Here is a 16,936-nt window from a genome sequence, read left to right on the forward strand (position 1 = left end):
ACCACTAGGACTGTAACATAGAGGTACAGGTAACTGCCAGAATAAAAGAAACACCAACATAAAGTGTCTCATGGCTTTGGGCCACCACTAGGACTGTAACATAGAGGTACAGGTAACTGCCAGAATAAAAGAAACACCAACATAAAGTGTCTCATGGCTTTGGGCCACCACTAGGACTGTAACATAGAGGTACAGGTAACTGCCAGAATAAAAGAAACACCAACATAAAGTGTCTCATGGCTTTGGGCCACCACTAGGACTGTAACATAGAGGTACAGGTAACTGCCAGAATAAAAGAAACACCAACATAAAGTGTCTCATGGCTTTGGGCCACCACTAGGACTGTAACATAGAGGTACAGGTAACTGCCAGAATAAAAGAAACACCAACATAAAGTGTCTCATGGCTTTGGGCCACCACTAGGACTGTAACATAGAGGTACAGGTAACTGCCAGAATAAAATAAACACCAACATAAAGTGTCTCATGGCTTTGGGCCACCACTAGGACTGTAACATAGAGGTACAGGTAACTGCCAGAATAAAAGAAACACCAACATAAAGTGTCTCATGGCTTTGGGCCACCACTAGGACTGTAACATAGAGGTACAGGTAACTGCCAGAATAAAAGAAACACCAACATAAAGTGTCTCATGGCTTTGGGCCACCACTAGGACTGTAACATAGAGGTACAGGTAACTGCCAGAATAAAAGAAACACCAACATAAAGTGTCTCATGGCTTTGGGCCACCACTAGGACTGTAACATAGAGGTACAGGTAACTGCCAGAATAAAAGAAACACCAACATAAAGTGTCTCATGGCTTTGGGCCACCACTAGGACTGTAACATAGAGGTACAGGTAACTGCCAGAATAAAAGAAACACCAACATAAAGTGTCTCATGGCTTTGGGCCACCACTAGGACTGTAACATAGAGGTACAGGTAACTGCCAGAATAAAAGAAACACCAACATAAAGTGTCTCATGGCTTTGGGCCACCACTAGGACTGTAACATAGAGGTACAGGTAACTGCCAGAATAAAAGAAACACCAACATAAAGTGTCTCATGGCTTTGGGCCACCACTAGGACTGTAACATAGAGGTACAGGTAACTGCCAGAATAAAAGAAACACCAACATAAAGTGTCTCATGGCTTTGGGCCACCACTAGGACTGTAACATAGAGGTACAGGTAACTGCCAGAATAAAAGAAACACCAACATAAAGTGTCTCATGGCTTTGGGCCACCACTAGGACTGTAACATAGAGGTACAGGTAACTGCCAGAATAAAAGAAACACCAACATAAAGTGTCTCATGGCTTTGGGCCACCACTAGGACTGTAACATAGAGGTACAGGTAACTGCCAGAATAAAAGAAACACCAACATAAAGTGTCTCATGGCTTTGGGCCACCACTAGGACTGTAACATAGAGGTACAGGTAACTGCCAGAATAAAAGAAACACCAACATAAAGTGTCTCATGGCTTTGGGCCACCACTAGGACTGTAACATAGAGGTACAGGTAACTGCCAGAATAAAAGAAACACCAACATAAAGTGTCTCATGGCTTTGGGCCACCACTAGGACTGTAACATAGAGGTACAGGTAACTGCCAGAATAAAAGAAACACCAACATAAAGTGTCTCATGGCTTTGGGCCACCACTAGGACTGTAACATAGAGGTACAGGTAACTGCCAGAATAAAAGAAACACCAACATAAAGTGTCTCATGGCTTTGGGCCACCACTAGGACTGTAACATAGAGGTACAGGTAACTGCCAGAATAAAAGAAACACCAACATAAAGTGTCTCATGGCTTTGGGCCACCACTAGGACTGTAACATAGAGGTACAGGTAACTGCCAGAATAAAAGAAACACCAACATAAAGTGTCTCATGGCTTTGGGCCACCACTAGGACTGTAACATAGAGGTACAGGTAACTGCCAGAATAAAAGAAACACCAACATAAAGTGTCTCATGGCTTTGGGCCACCACTAGGACTGTAACATAGAGGTACAGGTAACTGCCAGAATAAAAGAAACACCAACATAAAGTGTCTCATGGCTTTGGGCCACCACTAGGACTGTAACATAGAGGTACAGGTAACTGCCAGAATAAAAGAAACACCAACATAAAGTGTCTCATGGCTTTGGGCCACCACTAGGACTGTAACATAGAGGTACAGGTAACTGCCAGAATAAAAGAAACACCAACATAAAGTGTCTCATGGCTTTGGGCCACCACTAGGACTGTAACATAGAGGTACAGGTAACTGCCAGAATAAAAGAAACACCAACATAAAGTGTCTCATGGCTTTGGGCCACCACTAGGACTGTAACATAGAGGTACAGGTAACTGCCAGAATAAAAGAAACACCAACATAAAGTGTCTCATGGCTTTGGGCCACCACTAGGACTGTAACATAGAGGTACAGGTAACTGCCAGAATAAAAGAAACACCAACATAAAGTGTCTCATGGCTTTGGGCCACCACTAGGACTGTAACATAGAGGTACAGGTAACTGCCAGAATAAAAGAAACACCAACATAAAGTGTCTCATGGCTTTGGGCCACCACTAGGACTGTAACATAGAGGTACAGGTAACTGCCAGAATAAAATAAACACCAACATAAAGTGTCTCATGGCTTTGGGCCACCACTAGGACTGTAACATAGAGGTACAGGTAACTGCCAGAATAAAAGAAACACCAACATAAAGTGTCTCATGGCTTTGGGCCACCACTAGGACTGTAACATAGAGGTACAGGTAACTGCCAGAATAAAAGAAACACCAACATAAAGTGTCTCATGGCTTTGGGCCACCACTAGGACTGTAACATAGAGGTACAGGTAACTGCCAGAATAAAAGAAACACCAACATAAAGTGTCTCATGGCTTTGGGCCACCACTAGGACTGTAACATAGAGGTACAGGTAACTGCCAGAATAAAAGAAACACCAACATAAAGTGTCTCATGGCTTTGGGCCACCACTAGGACTGTAACATAGAGGTACAGGTAACTGCCAGAATAAAAGAAACACCAACATAAAGTGTCTCATGGCTTTGGGCCACCACTAGGACTGTAACATAGAGGTACAGGTAACTGCCAGAATAAAAGAAACACCAACATAAAGTGTCTCATGGCTTTGGGCCACCACTAGGACTGTAACATAGAGGTACAGGTAACTGCCAGAATAAAAGAAACACCAACATAAAGTGTCTCATGGCTTTGGGCCACCACTAGGACTGTAACATAGAGGTACAGGTAACTGCCAGAATAAAAGAAACACCAACATAAAGTGTCTCATGGCTTTGGGCCACCACTAGGACTGTAACATAGAGGTACAGGTAACTGCCAGAATAAAATAAACACCAACATAAAGTGTCTCATGGCTTTGGGCCACCACTAGGACTGTAACATAGAGGTACAGGTAACTGCCAGAATAAAAGAAACACCAACATAAAGTGTCTCATGGCTTTGGGCCACCACTAGGACTGTAACATAGAGGTACAGGTAACTGCCAGAATAAAAGAAACACCAACATAAAGTGTCTCATGGCTTTGGGCCACCACTAGGACTGTAACATAGAGGTACAGGTAACTGCCAGAATAAAAGAAACACCAACATAAAGTGTCTCATGGCTTTGGGCCACCACTAGGACTGTAACATAGAGGTACAGGTAACTGCCAGAATAAAAGAAACACCAACATAAAGTGTCTCATGGCTTTGGGCCACCACTAGGACTGTAACATAGAGGTACAGGTAACTGCCAGAATAAAAGAAACACCAACATAAAGTGTCTCATGGCTTTGGGCCACCACTAGGACTGTAACATAGAGGTACAGGTAACTGCCAGAATAAAATAAACACCAACATAAAGTGTCTCATGGCTTTGGGCCACCACTAGGACTGTAACATAGAGGTACAGGTAACTGCCAGAATAAAAGAAACACCAACATAAAGTGTCTCATGGCTTTGGGCCACCACTAGGACTGTAACATAGAGGTACAGGTAACTGCCAGAATAAAAGAAACACCAACATAAAGTGTCTCATGGCTTTGGGCCACCACTAGGACTGTAACATAGAGGTACAGGTAACTGCCAGAATAAAAGAAACACCAACATAAAGTGTCTCATGGCTTTGGGCCACCACTAGGACTGTAACATAGAGGTACAGGTAACTGCCAGAATAAAAGAAACACCAACATAAAGTGTCTCATGGCTTTGGGCCACCACTAGGACTGTAACATAGAGGTACAGGTAACTGCCAGAATAAAAGAAACACCAACATAAAGTGTCTCATGGCTTTGGGCCACCACTAGGACTGTAACATAGAGGTACAGGTAACTGCCAGAATAAAAGAAACACCAACATAAAGTGTCTCATGGCTTTGGGCCACCACTAGGACTGTAACATAGAGGTACAGGTAACTGCCAGAATAAAAGAAACACCAACATAAAGTGTCTCATGGCTTTGGGCCACCACTAGGACTGTAACATAGAGGTACAGGTAACTGCCAGAATAAAAGAAACACCAACATAAAGTGTCTCATGGCTTTGGGCCACCACTAGGACTGTAACATAGAGGTACAGGTAACTGCCAGAATAAAAGAAACACCAACATAAAGTGTCTCATGGCTTTGGGCCACCACTAGGACTGTAACATAGAGGTACAGGTAACTGCCAGAATAAAAGAAACACCAACATAAAGTGTCTCATGGCTTTGGGCCACCACTAGGACTGTAACATAGAGGTACAGGTAACTGCCAGAATAAAAGAAACACCAACATAAAGTGTCTCATGGCTTTGGGCCACCACTAGGACTGTAACATAGAGGTACAGGTAACTGCCAGAATAAAAGAAACACCAACATAAAGTGTCTCATGGCTTTGGGCCACCACTAGGACTGTAACATAGAGGTACAGGTAACTGCCAGAATAAAAGAAACACCAACATAAAGTGTCTCATGGCTTTGGGCCACCACTAGGACTGTAACATAGAGGTACAGGTAACTGCCAGAATAAAAGAAACACCAACATAAAGTGTCTCATGGCTTTGGGCCACCACTAGGACTGTAACATAGAGGTACAGGTAACTGCCAGAATAAAAGAAACACCAACATAAAGTGTCTCATGGCTTTGGGCCACCACTAGGACTGTAACATAGAGGTACAGGTAACTGCCAGAATAAAATAAACACCAACATAAAGTGTCTCATGGCTTTGGGCCACCACTAGGACTGTAACATAGAGGTACAGGTAACTGCCAGAATAAAAGAAACACCAACATAAAGTGTCTCATGGCTTTGGGCCACCACTAGGACTGTAACATAGAGGTACAGGTAACTGCCAGAATAAAAGAAACACCAACATAAAGTGTCTCATGGCTTTGGGCCACCACTAGGACTGTAACATAGAGGTACAGGTAACTGCCAGAATAAAAGAAACACCAACATAAAGTGTCTCATGGCTTTGGGCCACCACTAGGACTGTAACATAGAGGTACAGGTAACTGCCAGAATAAAAGAAACACCAACATAAAGTGTCTCATGGCTTTGGGCCACCACTAGGACTGTAACATAGAGGTACAGGTAACTGCCAGAATAAAAGAAACACCAACATAAAGTGTCTCATGGCTTTGGGCCACCACTAGGACTGTAACATAGAGGTACAGGTAACTGCCAGAATAAAATAAACACCAACATAAAGTGTCTCATGGCTTTGGGCCACCACTAGGACTGTAACATAGAGGTACAGGTAACTGCCAGAATAAAAGAAACACCAACATAAAGTGTCTCATGGCTTTGGGCCACCACTAGGACTGTAACATAGAGGTACAGGTAACTGCCAGAATAAAAGAAACACCAACATAAAGTGTCTCATGGCTTTGGGCCACCACTAGGACTGTAACATAGAGGTACAGGTAACTGCCAGAATAAAAGAAACACCAACATAAAGTGTCTCATGGCTTTGGGCCACCACTAGGACTGTAACATAGAGGTACAGGTAACTGCCAGAATAAAATAAACACCAACATAAAGTGTCTCATGGCTTTGGGCCACCACTAGGACTGTAACATAGAGGTACAGGTAACTGCCAGAATAAAAGAAACACCAACATAAAGTGTCTCATGGCTTTGGGCCACCACTAGGACTGTAACATAGAGGTACAGGTAACTGCCAGAATAAAAGAAACACCAACATAAAGTGTCTCATGGCTTTGGGCCACCACTAGGACTGTAACATAGAGGTACAGGTAACTGCCAGAATAAAAGAAACACCAACATAAAGTGTCTCATGGCTTTGGGCCACCACTAGGACTGTAACATAGAGGTACAGGTAACTGCCAGAATAAAAGAAACACCAACATAAAGTGTCTCATGGCTTTGGGCCACCACTAGGACTGTAACATAGAGGTACAGGTAACTGCCAGAATAAAAGAAACACCAACATAAAGTGTCTCATGGCTTTGGGCCACCACTAGGACTGTAACATAGAGGTACAGGTAACTGCCAGAATAAAATAAACACCAACATAAAGTGTCTCATGGCTTTGGGCCACCACTAGGACTGTAACATAGAGGTACAGGTAACTGCCAGAATAAAAGAAACACCAACATAAAGTGTCTCATGGCTTTGGGCCACCACTAGGACTGTAACATAGAGGTACAGGTAACTGCCAGAATAAAAGAAACACCAACATAAAGTGTCTCATGGCTTTGGGCCACCACTAGGACTGTAACATAGAGGTACAGGTAACTGCCAGAATAAAAGAAACACCAACATAAAGTGTCTCATGGCTTTGGGCCACCACTAGGACTGTAACATAGAGGTACAGGTAACTGCCAGAATAAAAGAAACACCAACATAAAGTGTCTCATGGCTTTGGGCCACCACTAGGACTGTAACATAGAGGTACAGGTAACTGCCAGAATAAAAGAAACACCAACATAAAGTGTCTCATGGCTTTGGGCCACCACTAGGACTGTAACATAGAGGTACAGGTAACTGCCAGAATAAAAGAAACACCAACATAAAGTGTCTCATGGCTTTGGGCCACCACTAGGACTGTAACATAGAGGTACAGGTAACTGCCAGAATAAAAGAAACACCAACATAAAGTGTCTCATGGCTTTGGGCCACCACTAGGACTGTAACATAGAGGTACAGGTAACTGCCAGAATAAAAGAAACACCAACATAAAGTGTCTCATGGCTTTGGGCCACCACTAGGACTGTAACATAGAGGTACAGGTAACTGCCAGAATAAAATAAACACCAACATAAAGTGTCTCATGGCTTTGGGCCACCACTAGGACTGTAACATAGAGGTACAGGTAACTGCCAGAATAAAAGAAACACCAACATAAAGTGTCTCATGGCTTTGGGCCACCACTAGGACTGTAACATAGAGGTACAGGTAACTGCCAGAATAAAAGAAACACCAACATAAAGTGTCTCATGGCTTTGGGCCACCACTAGGACTGTAACATAGAGGTACAGGTAACTGCCAGAATAAAAGAAACACCAACATAAAGTGTCTCATGGCTTTGGGCCACCACTAGGACTGTAACATAGAGGTACAGGTAACTGCCAGAATAAAATAAACACCAACATAAAGTGTCTCATGGCTTTGGGCCACCACTAGGACTGTAACATAGAGGTACAGGTAACTGCCAGAATAAAAGAAACACCAACATAAAGTGTCTCATGGCTTTGGGCCACCACTAGGACTGTAACATAGAGGTACAGGTAACTGCCAGAATAAAAGAAACACCAACATAAAGTGTCTCATGGCTTTGGGCCACCACTAGGACTGTAACATAGAGGTACAGGTAACTGCCAGAATAAAAGAAACACCAACATAAAGTGTCTCATGGCTTTGGGCCACCACTAGGACTGTAACATAGAGGTACAGGTAACTGCCAGAATAAAATAAACACCAACATAAAGTGTCTCATGGCTTTGGGCCACCACTAGGACTGTAACATAGAGGTACAGGTAACTGCCAGAATAAAAGAAACACCAACATAAAGTGTCTCATGGCTTTGGGCCACCACTAGGACTGTAACATAGAGGTACAGGTAACTGCCAGAATAAAAGAAACACCAACATAAAGTGTCTCATGGCTTTGGGCCACCACTAGGACTGTAACATAGAGGTACAGGTAACTGCCAGAATAAAAGAAACACCAACATAAAGTGTCTCATGGCTTTGGGCCACCACTAGGACTGTAACATAGAGGTACAGGTAACTGCCAGAATAAAAGAAACACCAACATAAAGTGTCTCATGGCTTTGGGCCACCACTAGGACTGTAACATAGAGGTACAGGTAACTGCCAGAATAAAATAAACACCAACATAAAGTGTCTCATGGCTTTGGGCCACCACTAGGACTGTAACATAGAGGTACAGGTAACTGCCAGAATAAAAGAAACACCAACATAAAGTGTCTCATGGCTTTGGGCCACCACTAGGACTGTAACATAGAGGTACAGGTAACTGCCAGAATAAAATAAACACCAACATAAAGTGTCTCATGGCTTTGGGCCACCACTAGGACTGTAACATAGAGGTACAGGTAACTGCCAGAATAAAAGAAACACCAACATAAAGTGTCTCATGGCTTTGGGCCACCACTAGGACTGTAACATAGAGGTACAGGTAACTGCCAGAATAAAAGAAACACCAACATAAAGTGTCTCATGGCTTTGGGCCACCACTAGGACTGTAACATAGAGGTACAGGTAACTGCCAGAATAAAAGAAACACCAACATAAAGTGTCTCATGGCTTTGGGCCACCACTAGGACTGTAACATAGAGGTACAGGTAACTGCCAGAATAAAAGAAACACCAACATAAAGTGTCTCATGGCTTTGGGCCACCACTAGGACTGTAACATAGAGGTACAGGTAACTGCCAGAATAAAATAAACACCAACATAAAGTGTCTCATGGCTTTGGGCCACCACTAGGACTGTAACATAGAGGTACAGGTAACTGCCAGAATAAAAGAAACACCAACATAAAGTGTCTCATGGCTTTGGGCCACCACTAGGACTGTAACATAGAGGTACAGGTAACTGCCAGAATAAAAGAAACACCAACATAAAGTGTCTCATGGCTTTGGGCCACCACTAGGACTGTAACATAGAGGTACAGGTAACTGCCAGAATAAAAGAAACACCAACATAAAGTGTCTCATGGCTTTGGGCCACCACTAGGACTGTAACATAGAGGTACAGGTAACTGCCAGAATAAAAGAAACACCAACATAAAGTGTCTCATGGCTTTGGGCCACCACTAGGACTGTAACTGTAACATAGAGGTACAGGTAACTGCCAGAATAAAATAAACACCAACATAAAGTGTCTCATGGCTTTGGGCCACCACTAGGACTGTAACTGTAACATAGAGGTACAGGTAACTGCCAGAATAAAAGAAACACCAACATAAAGTGTCTCATGGCTTTGGGCCACCACTAGGACTGTAACATAGAGGTACAGGTAACTGCCAGAATAAAATAAACACCAACATAAAGTGTCTCATGGCTTTGGGCCACCACTAGGACTGTAACATAGAGGTACAGGTAACTGCCAGAATAAAAGAAACACCAACATAAAGTGTCTCATGGCTTTGGGCCACCACTAGGACTGTAACATAGAGGTGTACAGGTAACTGCCAGAATAAAATAAACACCAACATAAAGTGTCTCATGGCTTTGGGCCACCACTAGGACTGTAACATAGAGGTACAGGTAACTGCCAGAATAAAAGAAACACCAACATAAAGTGTCTCATGGCTTTGGGCCACCACTAGGACTGTAACATAGAGGTACAGGTAACTGCCAGAATAAAAGAAACACCAACATAAAGTGTCTCATGGCTTTGGGCCACCACTAGGACTGTAACATAGAGGTACAGGTAACTGCCAGAATAAAAGAAACACCAACATAAAGTGTCTCATGGCTTTGGGCCACCACTAGGACTGTAACATAGAGGTACAGGTAACTGCCAGAATAAAAGAAACACCAACATAAAGTGTCTCATGGCTTTGGGCCACCACTAGGACTGTAACATAGAGGTACAGGTAACTGCCAGAATAAAATAAACACCAACATAAAGTGTCTCATGGCTTTGGGCCACCACTAGGACTGTAACTGTAACATAGAGGTACAGGTAACTGCCAGAATAAAATAAACACCAACATAAAGTGTCTCATGGCTTTGGGCCACCACTAGGACTGTAACATAGAGGTACAGGTAACTGCCAGAATAAAAGAAACACCAACATAAAGTGTCTCATGGCTTTGGGCCACCACTAGGACTGTAACATAGAGGTACAGGTAACTGCCAGAATAAAATAAACACCAACATAAAGTGTCTCATGGCTTTGGGCCACCACTAGGACTGTAACATAGAGGTACAGGTAACTGCCAGAATAAAATAAACACCAACATAAAGTGTCTCATGGCTTTGGGCCACCACTAGGACTGTAACATAGAGGTACAGGTAACTGCCAGAATAAAAGAAACACCAACATAAAGTGTCTCATGGCTTTGGGCCACCACTAGGACTGTAACATAGAGGTACAGGTAACTGCCAGAATAAAATAAACACCAACATAAAGTGTCTCATGGCTTTGGGCCACCACTAGGACTGTAACATAGAGGTACAGGTAACTGCCAGAATAAAAGAAACACCAACATAAAGTGTCTCATGGCTTTGGGCCACCACTAGGACTGTAACATAGAGGTACAGGTAACTGCCAGAATAAAATAAACACCAACATAAAGTGTCTCATGGCTTTGGGCCACCACTAGGACTGTAACATAGAGGTACAGGTAACTGCCAGAATAAAAGAAACACCAACATAAAGTGTCTCATGGCTTTGGGCCACCACTAGGACTGTAACATAGAGGTACAGGTAACTGCCAGAATAAAATAAACACCAACATAAAGTGTCTCATGGCTTTGGGCCACCACTAGGACTGTAACATAGAGGTACAGGTAACTGCCAGAATAAAATAAACACCAACATAAAGTGTCTCATGGCTTTGGGCCACCACTAGGACTGTAACATAGAGGTACAGGTAACTGCCAGAATAAAAGAAACACCAACATAAAGTGTCTCATGGCTTTGGGCCACCACTAGGACTGTAACATAGAGGTACAGGTAACTGCCAGAATAAAAGAAACACCAACATAAAGTGTCTCATGGCTTTGGGCCACCACTAGGACTGTAACATAGAGGTACAGGTAACTGCCAGAATAAAAGAAACACCAACATAAAGTGTCTCATGGCTTTGGGCCACCACTAGGACTGTAACATAGAGGTACAGGTAACTGCCAGAATAAAAGAAACACCAACATAAAGTGTCTCATGGCTTTGGGCCACCACTAGGACTGTAACTGTAACATAGAGGTACAGGTAACTGCCAGAATAAAATAAACACCAACATAAAGTGTCTCATGGCTTTGGGCCACCACTAGGACTGTAACATAGAGGTGTACAGGTAACTGCCAGAATAAAAGAAACACCAACATAAAGTGTCTCATGGCTTTGGGCCACCACTAGGACTGTAACTGTAACATAGAGGTACAGGTAACTGCCAGAATAAAAGAAACACCAACATAAAGTGTCTCATGGCTTTGGGCCACCACTAGGACTGTAATATAGAGGTACAGGTAACTGCCAGAATAAAAGAAACACCAACATAAAGTGTCTCATGGCTTTGGGCCACCACTAGGACTGTAACTGTAACATAGAGGTACAGGTAACTGCCAGAATAAAATAAACACCAACATAAAGTGTCTCATGGCTTTGGGCCACCACTAGGACTGTAACTGTAACATAGAGGTACAGGTAACTGCCAGAATAAAAGAAACACCAACATAAAGTGTCTCATGGCTTTGGGCCACCACTAGGACTGTAACATAGAGGTACAGGTAACTGCCAGAATAAAATAAACACCAACATAAAGTGTCTCATGGCTTTGGGCCACCACTAGGACTGTAACATAGAGGTACAGGTAACTGCCAGAATAAAAGAAACACCAACATAAAGTGTCTCATGGCTTTGGGCCACCACTAGGACTGTAACATAGAGGTACAGGTAACTGCCAGAATAAAATAAACACCAACATAAAGTGTCTCATGGCTTTGGGCCACCACTAGGACTGTAACATAGAGGTACAGGTAACTGCCAGAATAAAAGAAACACCAACATAAAGTGTCTCATGGCTTTGGGCCACCACTAGGACTGTAACATAGAGGTACAGGTAACTGCCAGAATAAAAGAAACACCAACATAAAGTGTCTCATGGCTTTGGGCCACCACTAGGACTGTAACATAGAGGTACAGGTAACTGCCAGAATAAAAGAAACACCAACATAAAGTGTCTCATGGCTTTGGGCCACCACTAGGACTGTAACATAGAGGTACAGGTAACTGCCAGAATAAAAGAAACACCAACATAAAGTGTCTCATGGCTTTGGGCCACCACTAGGACTGTAACATAGAGGTACAGGTAACTGCCAGAATAAAATAAACACCAACATAAAGTGTCTCATGGCTTTGGGCCACCACTAGGACTGTAACATAGAGGTACAGGTAACTGCCAGAATAAAATAAACACCAACATAAAGTGTCTCATGGCTTTGGGCCACCACTAGGACTGTAACATAGAGGTACAGGTAACTGCCAGAATAAAAGAAACACCAACATAAAGTGTCTCATGGCTTTGGGCCACCACTAGGACTGTAACATAGAGGTACAGGTAACTGCCAGAATAAAATAAACACCAACATAAAGTGTCTCATGGCTTTGGGCCACCACTAGGACTGTAACATAGAGGTACAGGTAACTGCCAGAATAAAATAAACACCAACATAAAGTGTCTCATGGCTTTGGGCCACCACTAGGACTGTAACATAGAGGTACAGGTAACTGCCAGAATAAAAGAAACACCAACATAAAGTGTCTCATGGCTTTGGGCCACCACTAGGACTGTAACTGGAACATAGAGGTACAGGTAACTGCCAGAATAAAATAAACACCAACATAAAGTGTCTCATGGCTTTGGGCCACCACTAGGACTGTAACATAGAGGTACAGGTAACTGCCAGAATAAAATAAACACCAACATAAAGTGTCTCATGGCTTTGGGCCACCACTAGGACTGTAACATAGAGGTGTACAGGTAACTGCCAGAATAAAAGAAACACCAACATAAAGTGTCTCATGGCTTTGGGCCACCACTAGGACTGTAACATAGAGGTACAGGTAACTGCCAGAATAAAAGAAACACCAACATAAAGTGTCTCATGGCTTTGGGCCACCACTAGGACTGTAACATAGAGGTACAGGTAACTGCCAGAATAAAAGAAACACCAACATAAAGTGTCTCATGGCTTTGGGCCACCACTAGGACTGTAACATAGAGGTACAGGTAACTGCCAGAATAAAATAAACACCAACATAAAGTGTCTCATGGCTTTGGGCCACCACTAGGACTGTAACATAGAGGTGTACAGGTAACTGCCAGAATAAAAGAAACACCAACATAAAGTGTCTCATGGCTTTGGGCCACCACTAGGACTGTAACATAGAGGTACAGGTAACTGCCAGAATAAAAGAAACACCAACATAAAGTGTCTCATGGCTTTGGGCCACCACTAGGACTGTAACATAGAGGTACAGGTAACTGCCAGAATAAAAGAAACGCCAACATAAAGTGTCTCATGGCTTTGGACCACCACTAGGACTGTAACTGTAACATAGAGGTACAGGTAACTGCCAGAATAAAATAAACACCAACATAAAGTGTCTCATGGCTTTGGGCCACCACTAGGACTGTAACATAGAGGTGTACAGGTAACTGCCAGAATAAAAGAAACACCAACATAAAGTGTCTCATGGCTTTGGGCCACCACTAGGACTGTAACTGTAACATAGAGGTACAGGTAACTGCCAGAATAAAAGAAACACCAACATAAAGTGTCTCATGGCTTTGGGCCACCACTAGGACTGTAATATAGAGGTACAGGTAACTGTCAGAATAAAAGAAACACCAACATAACGTGTCTCATGGCTTTGGGCCACCACTAGGACTGTAACTGTAACATAGAGGTACAGGTAACTGCCAGAATAAAATAAACACCAACATAAAGTGTCTCATGGCTTTGGGCCACCACTAGGACTGTAACTGTAACATAGAGGTACAGGTAACTGCCAGAATAAAAGAAACACCAACATAAAGTGTCTCATGGCTTTGGGCCACCACTAGGACTGTAACATAGAGGTACAGGTAACTGCCAGAATAAAATAAACACCAACATAAAGTGTCTCATGGCTTTGGGCCACCACTAGGACTGTAATATAGAGGTACAGGTAACTGCCAGAATAAAAGAAACACCAACATAAAGTGTCTCATGGCTTTGGGCCACCACTAGGACTGTAACATAGAGGTGTACAGGTAACTGCCAGAATAAAATAAACACCAACATAAAGTGTCTCATGGCTTTGGGCCACCACTAGGACTGTAACATAGAGGTACAGGTAACTGCCAGAATAAAAGAAACACCAACATAAAGTGTCTCATGGCTTTGGGCCACCACTAGGACTGTAACATAGAGGTGCAGGTAACTGCCAGAATAAAAGAAACACCAACATAAAGGTGTCTCATGGCTTTGGGCCACCACTAGGACTGTAACATAGAGGTACAGGTAACTGCCAGAATAAAAGAAACACCAACATAAAGTGTCTCATGGCTTTGGGCCACCACTAGGACTGTAACATAGAGGTACAGGTAACTGCCAGAATAAAAGAAACACCAACATAAAGTGTCTCATGGCTTTGGGCCACCACTAGGACTGTAACATAGAGGTACAGGTAACTGCCAGAATAAAATAAACACCAACATAAAGTGTCTCATGGCTTTGGGCCACCACTAGGACTGTAACTGTAACATAGAGGTACAGGTAACTGCCAGAATAAAATAAACACCAACATAAAGTGTCTCATGGCTTTGGGCCACCACTAGGACTGTAACATAGAGGTACAGGTAACTGCCAGAATAAAAGAAACGCCAACATAAAGTGTCTCATGGCTTTGGGCCACCACTAGGACTGTAACATAGAGGTACAGGTAACTGCCAGAATAAAATAAACACCAACATAAAGTGTCTCATGGCTTTGGGCCACCACTAGGACTGTAACATAGAGGTACAGGTAACTGCCAGAATAAAATAAACACCAACATAAAGTGTCTCATGGCTTTGGGCCACCACTAGGACTGTAACATAGAGGTACAGGTAACTGCCAGAATAAAAGAAACGCCAACATAAAGTGTCTCATGGCTTTGGGCCACCACTAGGACTGTAACTGGAACATAGAGGTACAGGTAACTGCCAGAATAAAATAAACACCAACATAAAGTGTCTCATGGCTTTGGGCCACCACTAGGACTGTAACATAGAGGTGTACAGGTAACTGCCAGAATAAAAGAAACACCAACATAAAGTGTCTCATGGCTTTGGACCACCACTAGGACTGTAACATAGAGGTACAGGTAACTGCCAGAATAAAAGAAACACCAACATAAAGTGTCTCATGGCTTTGGGCCACCACTAGGACTGTAACATAGAGGTACAGGTAACTGCCAGAATAAAAGAAACACCAACATAAAGTGTCTCATGGCTTTGGGCCACCACTAGGACTGTAACATAGAGGTACAGGTAACTGCCAGAATAAAATAAACACCAACATAAAGTGTCTCATGGCTTTGGGCCACCACTAGGACTGTAACATAGAGGTACAGGTAACTGCCAGAATAAAAGAAACACCAACATAAAGTGTCTCATGGCTTTGGGCCACCACTAGGACTGTAACATAGAGGTACAGGTAACTGCCAGAATAAAAGAAACACCAACATAAAGTGTCTCATGGCTTTGGGCCACCACTAGGACTGTAACATAGAGGTACAGGTAACTGCCAGAATAAAATAAACACCAACATAAAGTGTCTCATGGCTTTGGGCCACCACTAGGACTGTAACTGTAACATAGAGGTACAGGTAACTGCCAGAATAAAATAAACACCAACATAAAGTGTCTCATGGCTTTGGGCCACCACTAGGACTGTAACTGTAACATAGAGGTACAGGTAACTGCCAGAATAAAAGAAACACCAACATAAAGTGTCTCATGGCTTTGGGCCACCACTAGGACTGTAACATAGAGGTACAGGTAACTGCCAGAATAAAATAAACACCAACATAAAGTGTCTCATTGCTTTGGGCCACCACTAGGACCTTAACTGTAACATAGAGGTACAGATAACTGCCAGAATAAAATAAACACCAACATAAAGTGTCTCATGGCTTTGGGCCACCACTAGGACTGTAACATAGAGGTGTACAGGTAACTGCCAGAATAAAAGAAACGCCAACATAAAGTGTCTCATGGCTTTGGGCCACCACTAGGACTGTAATATAGAGGTACAGGTAACTGCCAGAATAAAAGAAACACCAACATAAAGTGTCTCATGGCTTTGGGCCACCACTAGGACTGTAACATAGAGGTACAGGTAACTGCCAGAATAAAATAAACACCAACATAAAGTGTCTCATGGCTTTGGGCCACCACTAGGACTGTAACATAGAGGTGTACAGGTAACTGCCAGAATAAAAGAAACACCAACATAAAGTGTCTCATGGCTTTGGACCACCACTAGGACTGTAACATAGAGGTACAGGTAACTGCCAGAATAAAAGAAACACCAACATAAAGTGTCTCATGGCTTTGGGCCACCACTAGGACTGTAACATAGAGGTACAGGTAACTGCCAGAATAAAAGAAACACCAACATAAAGTGTCTCATGGCTTTGGGCCACCACTAGGACTGTAACATAGAGGTATACAGGTAACTGCCAGAATAAAA

The sequence above is a fragment of the Oncorhynchus kisutch genome, linkage group LG27 (genome assembly GCF_002021735.2).
Source record: "Oncorhynchus kisutch isolate 150728-3 linkage group LG27, Okis_V2, whole genome shotgun sequence".
Taxonomy (NCBI): domain Eukaryota; kingdom Metazoa; phylum Chordata; class Actinopteri; order Salmoniformes; family Salmonidae; genus Oncorhynchus; species Oncorhynchus kisutch.